We start from the raw sequence: 17,582 nt of genomic DNA on the forward strand, positions 1-17,582 counted from the left end.
TGCTTTTCCCCTGAACTTCTGGATATAACTGGTGTTCTTGGAAATGATTTGATCAGAATCACTTTTGAGACTCAGCATTCAAGCATTCCTAGCTATTCTTCCCTCTTATTTTCACTATTGTTGCACGTTCTTTCTTTAAAAAAAAACCCTACTCATATATATATATATATGCATATATATATATATAAATGTAAATAAAAACTATGTGCCACCTACCAAACTGGAAAACATTGACAAAATGGACAAAATCCAGGATTGGTGAGGGCACGCTCAGGCACTGTTCTGGGTGTAAGCCAGTACGCTTCCTCCAGGAGATAGTTTGGTAGTGTGCACCAAAGTGGGTGGTGTGGATCAGGGTGGCGAGTCATCTCCTACAGAAGTCACAAGATGTATACTTAGTACAAAAGATAGATATAACCTGTCCTGTCATAAGTATAGAACACATTTTAAACTGTAATATTCAGACAATAGAGCATGAGTTCTGAAATGTTTAACAGATGAAAGGATACTATAGTTCCCCGCCAAACCCATGCCTACTCGAAACTTAAGATTGTGACCTTATTTGGAAATAGGGTATTGGTAGATGTCATTAAGTCTCAAGATGAAACCATCCTGGGTTTAGAGTGGGGTCTAAATTCAATGATTGTTGTCTTTATTAAAAAAGGAGAGGACTCTGAGACACACACAGGCACAGAGCAAAGAAGGCTGTGTGGCGACAGGGGCAGAGGCTGCAGCCATGCAGTTATAAGCCAAAGAACCCCATGGATTCAGCAGCCATGAGAAGCTGGAAGGGAGGCATGGAGCAAATTCTCCTGCAAAGCCTCCAGAAGGAACCTTGTCCACATTTTGATTTCAGACTTCTGATCTCCTCCTATATATGAGAAAATAAATTTGTATTATTTTAAGCCACTCCATTTGCGATAATTTGTTATGGCTGCCCTAGGAAACTAATACAGGTATGATGCCTGGAATTTGTTTTAAAATGCCCAGTGATAAGGGGGACTGGGGGAGAGTCAGAGGGAGGTATAGATAAGATAAAATTAGAAAATAAGTATATGGGGGTTATACAATATTTTGAATGATTTTTAATATATTTGAAAATTTCTATAATCAAAAGTTAAAAAGAAATACTATGCAGGTTTAAATTTATTGACATGGAACACTGTCTGTGAACATCTTGTTGGATAGAATAAAATAGATCACCAAACTTGTTGGTATCTTATGTTTTATCCTCAAGAGAGATTCCTAGACGAATATTCATCAAAATGTTATGCCTCATCATTTCTGGATATTGTGATTTGAGTAGATTTCTTCTTCATGTTTTTTGTTTGTTGGAACTTTTTATAGGAAGCATGATTATTACTTCAAAAATTAAGTTATTTTCAACAATAGTAATAATAATTGTCTCCTTCAAATTACTGTATAACAAAATTTCCTTCCTTATTTCCAATGTGTCTGTGATAAGTCTGACGTTTCCATTTTAAAGAAGATGGGAGATCAGGGAAATAAGCCCTCTCACATCATTTTACAATGTATGCAAATATCAAATCACATTGTACACCTGAAACTTACATGCTATTTGTCAATTATAGCCAGGTAAAAAAACACTTGCCCTTTTTTATTTTTTTTTATTTCTTTAAATATATTTATCAATTATGCTATTACAGTTGTCCCATTTCCCCCCCTTCACTCAACTCCATCCTGCCCACCCCCTCCCTCCCACATTCCCTCCCCTATAGTTCATGTCCATGGGTCATACTTATAAGTTCTTTGGCTTCTACATTTCCTACATTATTCTTACCCTCCCCCTGTCTATTTTCTACCTACCATTTATGCTACTTATTCTCTGTACCTTTCCCCCCTCTCCCCCTCCCACTCCCCTGTTGATAACACTCCATGTGATCTCCATTTCTGTGGTTCTGTTCCTGTTCCAGTTGTTTACTTAGTTTGCTTTTGTTTTTGTTTTAGGTGTGGTTGTTAATAACTGTGAGTTTGCTGTCATTTTTACTGTTCATATTTTTTATCTTCTTTTTCTTAGATAAATCCCTTTGACATTTCCTATAATAAAGGCTTGGTGATGATGAACTCCTTTAACTTGACCTTATTTGAGAAGCAGTTTATCTGCCCTTCCATTCTAAATGATAGCTTTGCTGGATACAGTAATCTTGGATGTAGGTCCTTGCCTTTCATGACTTGGAATACTTCTTTCTAGCCCCTTCTTGCCTCTTTTGAGGCAAGGTCTCTTTGGAGAAATCAGCTGACAGTCTTATGGGAACTCCTTTGTAGGTAACTGTGTTCTTTTCTCTTGCTGCTTCTAAGATTCTCTCCTTGTGTTTCATCTTGGGTAATGTAATTATGATACGCCTGGGTGTGTTCCTCCTTGGGTCCAGCTTCTTTGGGACTCTCTGAGCTTCCTGGACTTCCTGGAAGTCTATTTCCTTTGCCAGATTGGGGAAGTTTTCCTTCATTATTTGTTCAAATAAGTTTTCAGTTTTTTGCTCTTCCTCTTCTCTTTCTGGTACCTCTATAATTCAGATGTTGGAACGTTTCAAGATGTCCTGGAGGTTCCTAGCCTCTCCTCATTTCTCCGAATTCTTGTTTCTTCATTCTTTTCTGGTTGGTTGTTTCTTTCTTCCTTCTGGTCCACACCATTGATTTGAGTCCCAGTTTCCTTCACATCACTATTGGTTCCCTGTACCTTTTCTGTTTCTCTTAGCATAGCCTTCATTATTTCATCTAATTTGCGACCAAATTCAACCAATTCTGTGAGCTTCCTGATTACCAGTGTTCTGAACTGTGCATCTGATAGGTTTGCTATCTCTTTGTTGCTTAGTTGTATTTTTTCTGGAGCTTTGATCTGTTCTTTCATTTGGGCCAGTTTTTTTGTTTTGGTGTGCCTGTTACGTAAAGAGGCAGAGCCTTAGGTGTTCACCAGGGCGAGGTAACACTGGTCGCTGGGCTGTGATGCTGTACGTGGGGGAGGGGCCGAGAGGGAGCAATGGTCCTTGCTCCACTCTGCTGGATTTCAGTCATTCCCTCCACTACCCACAATCAAACTGGGCCCCTCTGGTGCTGATTCCCGAGTGGGTGGGCTTGTACATGCTCTAGGCCCCTGTGGGTCTCTCCAACGATCTCTCCTGTGAGGCTGGGAGTTTCTCCTGCTGCCGCCTCAACCCCCATGGGTGTTTTCAATCAGAGGTTTGAGGCTTTATTTCGCCGTGCTGGAGCCCTGGGTTGTGTGGTCTGCTTCGCTCCTCCACCATTCCTCCCGGTTTATCTATGCGCAAATGTGGGGCCACAGGGTCTGCTAGCTGTGGCACTGCCTGCCCTGTTCCACAATCTGCCACCTTGCTGGGTCCACCAGCTGCCACCTTGCCGCAAGTCCTCTCCGCCCCGGCTGCTAGTCTCCACCCCTCCTACCAGTCTGGATGAATGTTTCTTCTTTATCTCCTTGGTTGTCGGACTTCCATACGGTTCGATTTTCTGTCAGTTCTGGTTGTTTTTTGTTTTTAAATTGTTGTTGTCCTTCTTTTGGTTGTGCGAGGAGGCGTAGTGTGTACACCTATGCCTCCATCTTGGCCGGAAAAAAAATACTTGCCCTTTTAAAAGAAATGCAAGACCTTGGCTGGTGTGGCTCAGTAGATTGAGCACTGGCCTGTGAACCGAAGGGTCACTGGTTCAAGTCCCAGTCAGGGCACATGCTTGGGTTGTGGGCCAGGTCCCCAGTATGGTCTGTGTGAGAAGCAACCACACATTGATGTTTCTCTCCCTCTCTTTCTCCCTCCCTTCCTCCCTCCCTTCCTCTCTCTCTGAAAATAAATAAAATAAAATCTTTAAAAAAAGAAAGAAAGAAAGGCAGGGAATTCAAAGGTGCTGACTCTTTACTGATGATAGAAATACTCAGTGCTTTAATTTGTTGAGCAAGTGTGAAGTGCTTTTCATTTACTGTCTTTAATCCTCACAACAACTGTGCAAGATAGATATTATCTTCATTTTACTCATGAGGAAATTAAAGTTCTGAGAACTGAAGTGACATAACCAGAAAATAGCTTGGGGTGCAGATGAGATTTAAATTTAGATCTTTCTGAGTCCATGTGATTTACACTACCCCACACTACCTCTGAAAAGGGAAAAAATATGTATGGGAGTTTGTGTGAACAGATATACACATGTACACATATATGGTATATATATATATATATATACACACACACACATATGGGCATATACCCAGCAAAAGCCAAAAACGATACAGCACTGGGAAGGAGGACACCTGCTTCTCTCTGAACGATCAGAATGAAACAGTAACAGATGCCATTAGCACACTGACTACATGCATGTACATTTAAGGAAGTGGCTTTTGATTACAGTCAGTGCTCTCCAAAGCACTTGATTCAATGGACTCAAATCAGAAAATTTCTCATTATATACATTCTCCAAGGCTTAGATAGCAAACAAGAACCTGTCCTATTATTTGAAGATGCCAGTCTCTAAGGAAACAGAGTTGGCAATGTATGAAATCATTTCAACAGAACAGCAGCAGGAATGTTTCTTTTCCACCACCTTGGTCTTGAGTTTGCCACTGTTTTCTTCTAAGTTCTTGTGCAGCAGAGGAAATGGAAGTCCAAGCAGAAAGACAGAAAGGAAACAAAGAGAACTAAAAAGAACCAGCAGACTTTGGAGGAAGGAGAGATGAGCGGTAAAAGACTCCCATCTTCAGCCCAAGGGCCTCTAACTGGAAAAATAATCTAAAGAAACTAGACCAGTTTGATTCAAAGACACTGCAAAATGAAAAAAAATATATCTTTGCATCAAATAAGAACTTTCTTTCCAGAATAAATTCCTTAGATTAGTTAATAACACAAAACTCAAACACACGGTTCTTATATGTCATTTTTTTGTATTGCCAAGATGTTTCAGTGTTCAAGTTGAAGCCAAAGATTAAACATCCTTGTATTTTTGTTGTGATTTTACTGCCAAATGTAAATATCTAAATGTAAGTAAGTCATTACTCTCCTGCTGTTGTGGTCTGATTAATTCTCACAATATTAGCCAGCAATTCATTTTATCCCTTGGTGTCACAAGTCCAGTTGAAGGAGATAAGTGGCTGAAAAAAGATCTCTGAGAACAGTTATAAATGATTCACTTTAAAAGAATAATAAAGCAGCCACTGGATAAGCTCAGCTGAGTAAACCTTCCATACATTGCACAAAACTAATTTAGTTTAAAAAACTTTGGCAAATTATAGTCAATAATCTTCACTGTCACCCTGCTGCTCACAAAACTTTTGAGAAGACACTTACTGCTGAAATGCAAATATTTAATTAGATTTTAATGGTGAGGTTTATTTTTCCTAAATCTGGTCATCTGTCTCAATTACGTTCTCCATTTTTTACAGTTAACCAGGAATTGTCATCCCCATGGGCTTTGGGGGATGTTTTCTCTTTCCTAATTCTTGTTTAGCATTGCTTTTTTCATGAGTGTAGTTCTTAGGGAAAGAGGTTGGTTTTTTCTCTTCCCTTCTGGAAAAAAGAAACATTGGGAAGGAAAAGTGTGTGTTCTGAGCAACACTTTTGAAGCTAATTGTCCTCTTGTCCTAGTAAAGAGAATCTTCAGTAGCTAAACAAATCATTGTCTTTTCTTACCTCACTGCACAGGGCCATTAATATGCGTTTTTATTTATTTAAGGCCCAATTAAAGCAGTTTTGTATATACTTGAAAATTTTAAAGCTCTTTTTCTTCCAAATGTATTCTGAAGCTTAGATTTTACATTAATTCATAGAAATTAGTGTAATATGGCTGTTCATGCCCGTTCAACAAAACCAATATTAAAATGAGTCATAACATTCTGCAGAACTGGTCCTGGGCTGGGGAAATAAATTGAAACTGCATTTCTGAGCTTCTCTTCTTTGTTCCAATCATCAACTAGGTATCCTGCATCATTCTCACTCTGGGCCTTTTGATACTGGGACTGGAACGCTGAACCACCTTTCTCCTCTGCCAGCTGCTGTTACACTCCGCCAGCAGGGGGCGCTAAAAACAACAGGAAGTTCGGAAGGGGAAGAAGAGACTAGATCACGCTTTCAGCTTGCACTTCGTGTGAGCATCAACCTAGAAAGCTTCTTCACCCAGCAGCAGTAGTTTATTCCAGTCCGCAGTTTTTCCAGCACTGGCAGAAACAGCCTCATCTCGCACTCGGAGACCCTAGAACCACCCAGCTGCATGCCTCCCTGCAAAATCAGGGTTCTTGCCCCAGGGACCCTTCCTCCAAGCCTCCAGGTTTGATAACCAACCTATTTCCTTTGCGGTCTCTGCTTCCTGCAGTTGTTACCCCTGTAACACCTTAATGTTCATCTTTTGCATTTTCAGTTCTTTAATACCTTTCATACAATTTTTCGTATTGAATTCTGCAAATTAATTGGTGTCATTTGTCGTTCTGACTAGACCCTGACTGATACACCGTGTTTATTTTCAAATCAGATAGTCCTGGGTTGAAATGCCATCCCTACCACTCACCAGCTGTATGTGACCTTGGCAGATTTGTTAACATTTCTGAGCTTTCCTTTGTCTTTATATAAAATGAGTGTAATATCCTAGAGTTGTCAGGATTAATGAGATACTCTATGTCAAGTGGCTTATACATTAACAGGGGCTAACAAAACTGATTCCTTTCCCCTTCACCTTCTATAGGTTTGAGTTCTCTCATTTATAGCAGATAAGAGTTTTATGCTCTTTCCTTCCTGAGAATAAATTCATTCTTTATCCTTCGTGACAACCTATATTATGCCAATTGTAGTTCTAAAATCACCCCTGTTAGCTCCTCCACAATGCCTTAATTCCAGGTGCAGTCATCACAGTAACTCCTTCCATTCCGTCAGGACATTTTTATGTTAACCATATTCTTTTCCTTTGCTTCCTGGCAGCCTATCTTATCTTCGAGTCATTTTGCCAATGCTCATGACATTTTTCTTTAAGATTTTCACACACTCTCCTTATGGTTTCTGGAGTTGTCCTTACCCACCCCCACCCCGTCTCATCCTCCCACACAGCCTCACCTTCACCCCTCACTCCCCACAGTCTTGCCCTTGCTCTTTATAAATATCACATATTGGTAAAATAATTGCACATCACAAATTAGTAGTTACACAATAGTCACAAGGGTATAAAATACAACATAGCAAATATAGTCAAAAATATTATAATAACTGTATGGTGTCAGCTGGGTACTGGAAATATTGGGGAGAGCACATTTTGAGGTGTGTGGTTGTCTGAACACTGTATGGTACACCTAAACTAATACAAAATAATACTGAGTGTGAACTATAACTGAAAATAACTTAAATGGTTAAAATTTTGAAAAATAATTGCACATCAGATCACATACGTCTTTTATGAACATGAAATTCATCTTTGCCCATTCACTTTTCCTTTGTGAAGCTTTTAAAAGTATGGTTTATAATAGGTTCCTGACAAATATCCACTGAGTGAAAACATTAATGAAATCTCCATTTATTCCAATCATCAATCTTTTCTGTGCTACCCTTCCAAATGCCTTGGCTTTTACTTTTTGAAAGCTGATATTTCCTTACTCTGAATAAGGAAGAATAAACTTGGGTCATATTCCCTTTTCTGTTGTACTCTCTCCATTAGTATTATAATACAAAACAAAACTTCAAAGACACAAAGATGTAAGGTTTTCAAAGATCTAAGGCAATGTGCTTATGTCTAATCCTCTTTCTAGAGGATTAGACATAACTAGAAAAACACTCTACTTTCAATTTTTTGTGTGATCTATTTATTGATAAGGCACTTACACACAATCTCTGCATGGACAAGCCATATTAGTTTATTGATATCCAATTATAGCTTCTATAGCTGTGTATATGAGTGTGTGCACACAAAATATTTGGTGAGTTGCACTATTTTTTTTTAAATCAATGCATTTATTACCTTATTACCACCAAAGTTGTAAGGCAGGCAAGACACTGATACAAATGGACATTCTTTCCATATGAATATTTTGTAATTGCTCTGTGTGACTGACTTCTCCTCTGGTTAGGTCATAGAGTTTCACAGTTTAATATTTTTATGTTAATATTCCTACGATAATGTTATGGCATCTTTGATTCCTAGAGTTTCACCCTCAGTCCCTCTTTTTCAAATAGAATCCTCATGTCACGGATTTATCACTTGTTTTTCTTTCTTTTTCCACAGAACTCTGTTTTTAAGCCTCTGGCAATGACACTCAAAGAATTAGGTGTTGACCTTAATTATTTCAAGACTTGAATGAGACAATGCAAGTCATCTGTGTAACATCCCTCCTTCACCACCATTTCACGAAAGATGGAGCCAAGGCTCAAGGAGCTGGTGCAAGTTGGCCGATTTCCAAAGTGGGGATGGCAGAACCAGGAAGAAGTTTAGATTCCCTCAATCTCAAGTCAATGCCTTGTTCTTCACTTTCATCGCGTTACTTATTTGGAGAGCCTTGAGGCTTCTTTCACATCTTGACTATTTGGAGGGAAGTATTTTATTATTTCTAATCTCTTTTCATTCCACTTGGTGTATAATTTTCCTGTTTTCCTTTCCACCTCATGATGTACACGTAAAACCTTGACTATACTCAGGACTCCTTCTCAGCACCACACTGCTACCATTGCTACTACACACAGCCTTCTTGACTGAGAGGCAACTCAAATGAAAGGAAGAAAACTAAGATATTAAAAATATTTGCAAGCACAGGACTTTCAGATTCGGGATAGTAGACTGAACACATTTCCCTTTATGGATCAAAAGAATACATGCTTTTAAAATAAACATACTATGAATGTATAAAGGGTGCTTGAAAACAAGAAAGGGAACTTACAACAGACCATGAAAAATGTAGGGAGTCCCTGAAATATAGAAAGCATCTGGGAAGCTACAGAGAAATTCTGATTCCCATTATAATACTTTATTAACTACTTCATGGCTAAGCCACAGCTACGCCTTCATAAAATTATTTGACTTTTAAGCTTAGAGCTAAAAGGAATAAGAAAGAACGTAATATTTTTATGTTATTTTATTTAATCCTCAACATAACTCTATAAACTTGGCATTATTATCCCAACTTTTCAGAAGAGAAAGTTGAATTCCAGAGAAGTTAAGGAAAGAAGGTCTCATAGCTGCTAAGTGACAGAATGCGGACGGGAACATGGGTGTTTCTGGCTCTGAAGCCTTAGCAATTTACACGACACCAAAATATCTCCCCACATGGGAAGGACAAGCACTTGCCACACGCTGCACTGCATGTGACGGACATGAAACCAGATACAAAATTATTAATGACGCTGCATTGTGTAGGTGGTTGAATCTGCTTAAGGAATTTCAAGAAAGAAGTTGAGTAAGACAAAAGTAGCTAACAGTGAGAAAAACTAAAGAAAGCAAAGGATACATCAGTGGCTGAGGGTCACAGAAGTCAGCAGCTTCATTCAGGAACTGAAGTCATCTCATCACCAGGTAGTAGTCACCATCAACAGTTTCTCTCCCAGTCCCAGCTTGGACCCAGAGTGCACATTTGTGAGATGACCAGTCAGGCATTAGGATGGCAGGCTATGGCTCTGGGGCCTGAACGAGACCAAATCCGTGGACTTGTTCTCACTGGCACATGCCCATGAGAGGGCCTCGGACATCAGCTATATTTTATTTCCTTAAAGCCTTAAAGCCATCACTGAGGAAACTATGACAATTCCCCAGGGGAAAGCAAACCAAGAGGCACAAATGCCAGTCGTTCTCCCATCCCACAGAAGTCTTAGCAACCTCCACAGAGGTTGGCTGGGCTTGCATCCATCACCAGCTTAGAGCTCAGTCATCTCACAGGTGGGTCTTCAAGAGCTGGGATATTTCAATCAGCAGTTTTTGATCCATGCTGTGACTCATCCGAGGAGACTGACTTTCTGCAATTACAACAGATTCTTACTTTAAGGTAATCTACTCAGAGAAAGAGCTCAACAACACGGAAAAAAGAAGGAAGAAATGAGCTAACACTTATTAAGTGTCTACTATGTACTGGACCCAACATGAAGTGCTTTAACTATGTTATCTCATTTAATTTGTACAAAAACTCCACAAGGTAAGGTGAGTGTATCTATCATTTTGACAGGTGATAAAAATGAAGATGTGTGACATGTGGAAACCAGCTCCAGTTCACACAGTTAGTGGGGTTATATAGACCTAGATTTAAACATGGGTCTATTTGACAACAAAATCCATGATGTTTTCATTGTTATCTTCTGTAAAATAGGAAAATTGTGCCCATTTTCTATGCAACAGGCCATCTTATACATCTATGGATTCCTAAGTAAAAGAAATACTATCCTTATTCTTGTGTTAACTTATGCTTAGAAATAATTTTACGTAAAATATCATTTGCCCCTTTTGGGAGAACGTCTGTCTAAATACAGGAAATACTGCACCACTGCCTAGTGAGTTGCTTTTACGCACCATAGTTTATCATCTGCAGGTGCTGTCGGGGTCTGATGTTTGAGTCATTATGCTTATGGTATTTAATTTTTAATGATGCAAGAATTATGCACAATATACCATCATTTCTCTCCCCAACCCAGAATCTGATAGCTAATAATTGCTCCATACTTAGTTTGCTAACACTCCGTGATATTAATTAGAATGCAACTGAAAGCAGAAAAGTGACTCTCTGAAAATAGCCTTTATGGATTCTGTGCTCATTCTCTTCCAATAACGTCAAGATTAAAGTTGGTGGGTGTATGCACGAACAATTTTCTTCCTGATATGCTTTTCTGCAGATAAGCAGTTGGTGACCTTTCCACTTCAAGCAAGAGCAGAGAACTCTGTAGTTGTATTGGTTAGAGTGATACTAGCTAGTTTACTTTTGTAAGAAACTGCTAAACTGAAACATTTTTAATAGTGAAGACTTGGTACAATAAAAATATATTAAAGAATATTTGTCCTCTAACAAATTGCAACTCCCATCTCCCAATTTCAGGCTGCCTTTCTCTTCCACATACTTTAGACAAGAGTGCCGCTCTTGGACTGAGCAAGAGGGGCCTGCCCTGGGTCCCATACTTACAGGGCACCCTGCCAGAGTCCTTCTCCAGCCACTCTTCTTCCCAGGGGGTGAGAAGTTTTTATGGCCAAACATACCTGCCCACCCCAAACCATACCTTCCCTTTACTAGACTACCTCTGGGTCCCAGAGATGCTTAGAATCCCCAGCCTAACCTACTCCCCACACTGCTTCTAGGACCAGTATGGTTTTCTTCCCCAGGTCTGTCCTGCAGAGTACAGACTGCACCACCAGGATGCACAGCCCTAGGCCTGTGAATAGAGGGGTGAATAGAGAAAGGATAACTATTTGTGGAGCTTGTGGATAGAGCTTGCACATTTAGCCCAGGAAGTATTCAGTGCATCCGTGGGTACGTCTGAGGCCTCTTACAATGCAGGAGTAAGTAGGCTCGAAGAGAAGGGAACCATCCAGGAACTTGGCCTTCTCTTCCTGTGCACACACATTCTAGAGTACAGCTCCATGGGGTCCAAGAAGTCTAAATGGGAGCCTGGACTTCCACACCATTATGAAGGCATCTTTATCAAATAGAATGATAGAACGTATTTAATAGTTTGCTGGCTTGATTTACAACTTTAAATATTTAGACATATGGTAACTAGGCCTCTATGTGTACTTGTGCCCTGAGCTTCATAAATATTTCCTGCCAGAGCAAAGAGAGGGACAAGAATAGAGGGGGGAAATTTATTCTCTCACAGCTCATTGTCACTTTTTCTGTGCATAAATCATCAAAGAAATAACTTCCATTCCTTAAATGTCTCCATTGAGTCAATGATTTCTGAAAGGTGAAAATAATTTCATTTGCTGACTACATTTCAATATTGGCTTATTCAATATTAACATTAAATTAACCCACACACATCTGCCACGGAGTATGGTAAGAGAGCTCACGGCGCACAGAAGACACTCCTGGACCCCCTTCGAAACTACGGGTCCCATCACAGTCTATACCAGAACCGTGGTGCACTGGTCTGCTCAGCAACTGCTTCTGAGATGAACTGCTCCAGTAGCCACATTGTCTCTGTGGCCCCGAAGTCCAAGTGAATGAGGGAGTGATAATGCGGCTCTGAAATAATGTTTCCAAAGTTCATTTCTGAGGGTACATTTTTGAGTAATTTTGAGAGGCAGCCGGGAGATGGCAATGACTGTAAATTTATAAATGAGATAGATTTAGAGTTGAAGTTTACCTATGAGTCATTAGAATCACGTTCACCAACCTTTCCGAACCCCTGATTCCTCATCTGTAAAATAATACAGCCTAGTCCACCAGCCTATCATGTGGGTCCAATGAGAAAACGGGTTCATACCTGCTGGAACGTCTGTCACACAGCAAGTGCCCAAGTGCTGGTTCTCGCTTTCCCTTTATTTCCCTTCTGAGTCTGAGTCTTTGATTCTCACCCAGATTTTCTACCTTTGGAAAACAAATTGACTTTAATTCTTCAATCTGCAACTAATATCTGCTTCCTGAATATTTCCATCCTCTGACCTCCTTTGGATTTCATCCCTTTTGCCTGATTCCCTCTCTATGGGAGTTTCGTACTCACTCTCCCATACAGACTCAGGAAAGCAAGGGAGGGTGAACAAGGAATAGGAGGCAGGATCACTGGTCCTTCACGTCAAATTGCCATCAGGAGTTTTTAATGACCCCTCAGATAAACACAAGTGTCCACCCTCTTCGAATTTGGTACATGTTTGCAAATTCACAGATGATAGGAGCTCTGCAAATTTTATTCTCCCTATATCAAGATAATTTGCATAACAATTACAGCTACCAGGAGACATTTGACTCTGCAACATGCACCATTTGCAAATCCCTGCAATGGAGAATCACTTTTGCAGTTGATGGAAAGGAGAAGGTGGGGGAGTTGGTCATTTACCGTAATGACTTTTTCATGATAAGCAGCGGGCATCTGTGATTATTTCCAAAGGCAATGAATAGGTTCAAAATCTTACATTGTTGAACTTTAATTAGGAGTCTAGCTTGCATACATTTTAAATGTTAATCACTGTTCAGTGAGCTGGTGAACTCAGATAGGTCACCCACAATCTATTCTCTCTCCAGAAAGAACACATCCTCTTTTCCTTTTTGTTGAGATGTAAAGTTCTGTGGGACAGTGATACAAGATCCTGTGTCTCAAAAGAAAAAAACAGAGGACAAGCAGAGTTCAGAATGATGACTCAGAATGTTGGGATTTGCAAATCTTACTATTCTTAGCTAAATTCTTATAACACTCCTCCCTACTCCCCAAAATGTGGACTCATAAATATTGCTTACAAATTTCATTGATTTTTAAGACTGGGAACCTCTGAAAATAATTTGAGGCACAGTGGCAAACAGAGAAGCAGAGTCAAATATTTTTGGCCTAAAATTAGTCAGAACTGGATTTGAGCAGTTTATTTGAAGAGGAAATTCTAAATCTGGTCCATCACCCAGTTTCACCCTCTGGCAAAATGAGAAAGCCAAAGAATAATGTAACAACTGTATTTTCTTAAATAAAATTGTCCATTGTTATAAAATTATGCCCTTCCTATTTTTCAGGTATTAAAATGTCCTTTCTTTTATAAAATTGGTTCTTAGTAGATGGTAGTCATGTGTTGTTTGTTTTATAATAATTTCTTGCTTAGTGAAATTTAAAAGTTTGCGGGTCTCCTAAATGTAAGAGGGAAATGGCAGACGGGTGAAATTTTCCAGTCTGGGGAATGCTGAATGCGTGGGCCCCTGGCCCTGGCATTCCCCAGGCAGGGCGCTGTGCCGTCACACCAGTCTGCCAAGACCAGCATCTTGGCTTTGACTCTGCTGTTCTGGAATCTTTCTTTTCTGTCCAAGACAACGTTTAAAAGTCAATATTTCTCCATTTCCTGCCTCTTTTTTTTTTTTTATGAGAAAGGACAAACACTTGAAAACAAAAATGTACACAAGGTGCTTAAAGACAGAAATTATTTCTTCAAAGTGCTTTAATCATGCTATTGAAAACCACTTCCTCCAGTGGCCTAATCACAAATTTATAGTAAAAGGTTAAAAACAAAGTTCAATTGTATTAAATTGCCCACGATGATTTCTCAGAAATGGATTTGTTTCTGTTAAAAGGTGAAGTCATCCTGCTACCCATTGCTTTGCTCAGTTGGTCTGGATTGTAATTTCACATTTCCTATCCAGATCGTGTGCACGGGTGTTTGGTTTGGAGGACTGCTTGTGTAGGTTCTATCAACATTTGACTCAACATTGGGCAGAACTTCCGTGAAATGTAATTACATGTCACCAGCACCTGGGGGCAGCAGCCAAGCTTTGCAAGAGGGTAATGATGGTAATATTTTATTTCATTACTTCTGCCTTGATGAACTCTTAAAATACTATCTAAAGCAGTTTAATTTCTTTACTGTACAGGGTACCAAGATACTAAGCATTGTAAACAGAAAAAATCCTCAGAAACGTGATTTATTTACTTAGTAAGTATGGCAAGTTGGTTAGAGAATGTATTGCAACGATTCTTGGTAACTTTGGGAGGATGGTGAAACAGTGTCCTGGTGCTAGCCCCACTCCTGTCCAGTCTCCTGTAGATGATATATCACTCTGTTCTTCCCCAAAGAAAGGACACTTAAGTTGCTTTGGACAAACACAATCATTTTTTTCCCCAAAGTACATCTACAAACTCTGTGAGTTAAGCAGTTTTGTTTTTCTGGGATTTATTTATTTATTTATTTATTTTTGTATTTTGATGTTCCTCATTGGTGAATTCATTGGTTGCCCTATTCAGCTGCAGTGCAATTTGCCTCTCTACTCCTTACGATTTTAAGAGGGAATTTAACTACCACTTACGAAGCACCAATTAAGCAGTGTGCTTCCTAAATATGTTCTCTTATCCTAACCTACTGCCCCACTCTACAGGCAAGAACACGTTCTCAGAGATCTTCCGTCAGCTGTCCAAAACCACAGAGCTGTGCTCTCTCACTCCTGACTGGGCTGGCGGTCTTTGCCACTAGGCCTGACAGACTCTGACACAGCTCTTTGAGCAAAGGTGGTAACTTCCCCATCCTTTCCTTCTATACAGGGATCACCCAGCTCAGGGAAAGAAAATGTAAATTAGATTACACAAATATTCCAGTGAACCTGTTTGGATTTGATAAGAAAGCTCATGTTTAAAAAAAACAATGATTAGTGTTTCTTCTCTCTGCCCCTTAGATTGTCTATGGTCAGGAAGACACCCAGGCAGTTGCTATTTTTGAACAGCAAAGCTAAGTTATCAAAATATGTTTTTAAAATGTTTTTATAATTCAAATTGGAAAATGAGAAGTGTGCTTACAAGCACTTCCAGCTAATGACTGATGCATCACATTTGTGTGATTTTAAACAATGATTTCTTTCATTCTCTGTGACTTTGAGCAATGAGCTTTTTCATCTATGTTACATTTCAAATAGTACCCCAAAATTCAGCTGACTATAACATTTTCATTACAAATCAGGTCATGGGGTTAAAACTATGTAAATCAATCCACCTATTTGTTTTACATTCATTGCACACATTCAATTCCAAATGTGTTTCATATAGCTCAGTTTCACACCCGACCCTGCTGGTGGAGTTCACTTACCAATTTTGTACCTTTATTCCACATAGAAGTATATTCCACTGTCTCCTCTGTGACCAAATATCCCACTGTCTCCTCTGTGACACAAATTCATCAGGCTCTGAGTATCCTTTCAACTCCATAATCTTTACTTGTTTTCCTAATGCATGTTTTATTGTTCATTTTTTGGAAAGAAAGTACATAAAGCAGAGTTTCTTTAATTTTCCCCAAGCTCTCTCACTCAAAAGGCAATTAATATTCACACTGTATGATTTAACAGTTCTACTTCTGGGTATATATCCAAAGGACACAAAAACAGGATAGCAAAAGGATATTCACACTCCTAAGTTCTTTGCAGTACAAGAGCCAAGATGTGGAAACAACTTAAGTGTCCATCAACAGATGAATTAATAAAGCAGATATATTGTATGCACACAGTGGGCTACTATTCAGCCATGAGAAAGAAGGAAAAACATAGATGGACCTTGAGGGCATTATGTTAAGTAAGATAAGCCAGCAAAGATAAAGCATGATATAATTTATATGTAAAATATAAATAAAAAGTCAAACTCATGGTCAGAATAGAAAAGTGGTTGCCCAGGGTTGGAGGATGGGGAAATAGGAATAGCTTGCTAAGGTTTGAGGATGTAATGGATAACATGATCACTATAGTTAATAACATTGTATGGCTTAATTAAAGTTTACTAAGAGAATAGAACTTAAATGTTCCCACACACAAATAAAAAGATAAGTATGTGAGGTGATGGATGTGATAATTAACTAAATGGGAGGAGCCCTTTCACAATGTGTGTATGTGTGTGTATATCAAATCATCATGATGTATATTTCAAGTATCTTACCATTTTAAGTGTCAATTTTACATCAATAAAGCTGAAAAAATACCTGCTATGTATGAACCACCAGGTTAGGACTTGTTAATGATGTTAATATGTGACAGGGCAACTTTTTAAAGTATATGATTGTATAATATAGCCACTATGCTGTACCCCTGAAACTAATACAAAATCATACTGACTATAAACTGTAATTGAAAAATAAAATTTAAAACTGTGTAACAGGAACAGAACATTGCTCTCCAGGGGTTTAGAATGTACCCACAGACCATCTGATTTCTAGCTGACCTTTAATTCTACCACAAAGAGAGAAAATTAACCACATTATTCTAAAAAAAGATTATTTTATAAAAAGATTTACTGTGCATTTCCTAATTGCAATCGGATGTTTAAAATATGAGTTGATGTGTACACAACTCTTGGGGGCAGATAGTTACTTTCACAATACGAGGAAGAATTTGGTAGGTTTTTTTCTGTTTGCCAACAGTAGGAATTAATAAAATTAATTTTTATTACATAAATTTTATTACATAAATTTTAAATGTTATTTATTTTTAGGCAAAATGTGACCTTGGAAACAAGCAATTTATCTATTTTGAACTTTTGTTATATGGAATCCAGAATGATAAACACATTTTCTCTTCCTATAGCCTCTCTTATTTAATACACTTTTAAAACATGTTAAATGCTCATTTGTTTTATAGACCATCAATTTAATGTGACCATTTCCATTTAACCTGTAAAAACTACAAAACTATTATCACAATGCATATGATATCAAGAAACAAAAATGAGATCTAATTATACTTTACTGTAGTCATATATTCCCTGAATAACATTCATAAGTTACTAGTTATATAATTAAATGCCAGAGGTGTTATCAAAGATACATTTTAAGGTCTAATTAACTGATAATAATTATGGTTTAATGCTAAGACTACATGATAATTAGTGAGACATTAGCAGAGAAAGGATGCTAATCTGAAAATTACCAAGCTCTTTCTCACCTGTTGCAGTACAGATAAAGTTTTGCCTTCAATGAAAGGGCTTCAGGCTCTTCAGCTGGACTCAGAAAGAAAAGATGTGGGT

The sequence above is a fragment of the Desmodus rotundus genome, chromosome 1 (genome assembly GCF_022682495.2).
Source record: "Desmodus rotundus isolate HL8 chromosome 1, HLdesRot8A.1, whole genome shotgun sequence".
Taxonomy (NCBI): domain Eukaryota; kingdom Metazoa; phylum Chordata; class Mammalia; order Chiroptera; family Phyllostomidae; genus Desmodus; species Desmodus rotundus.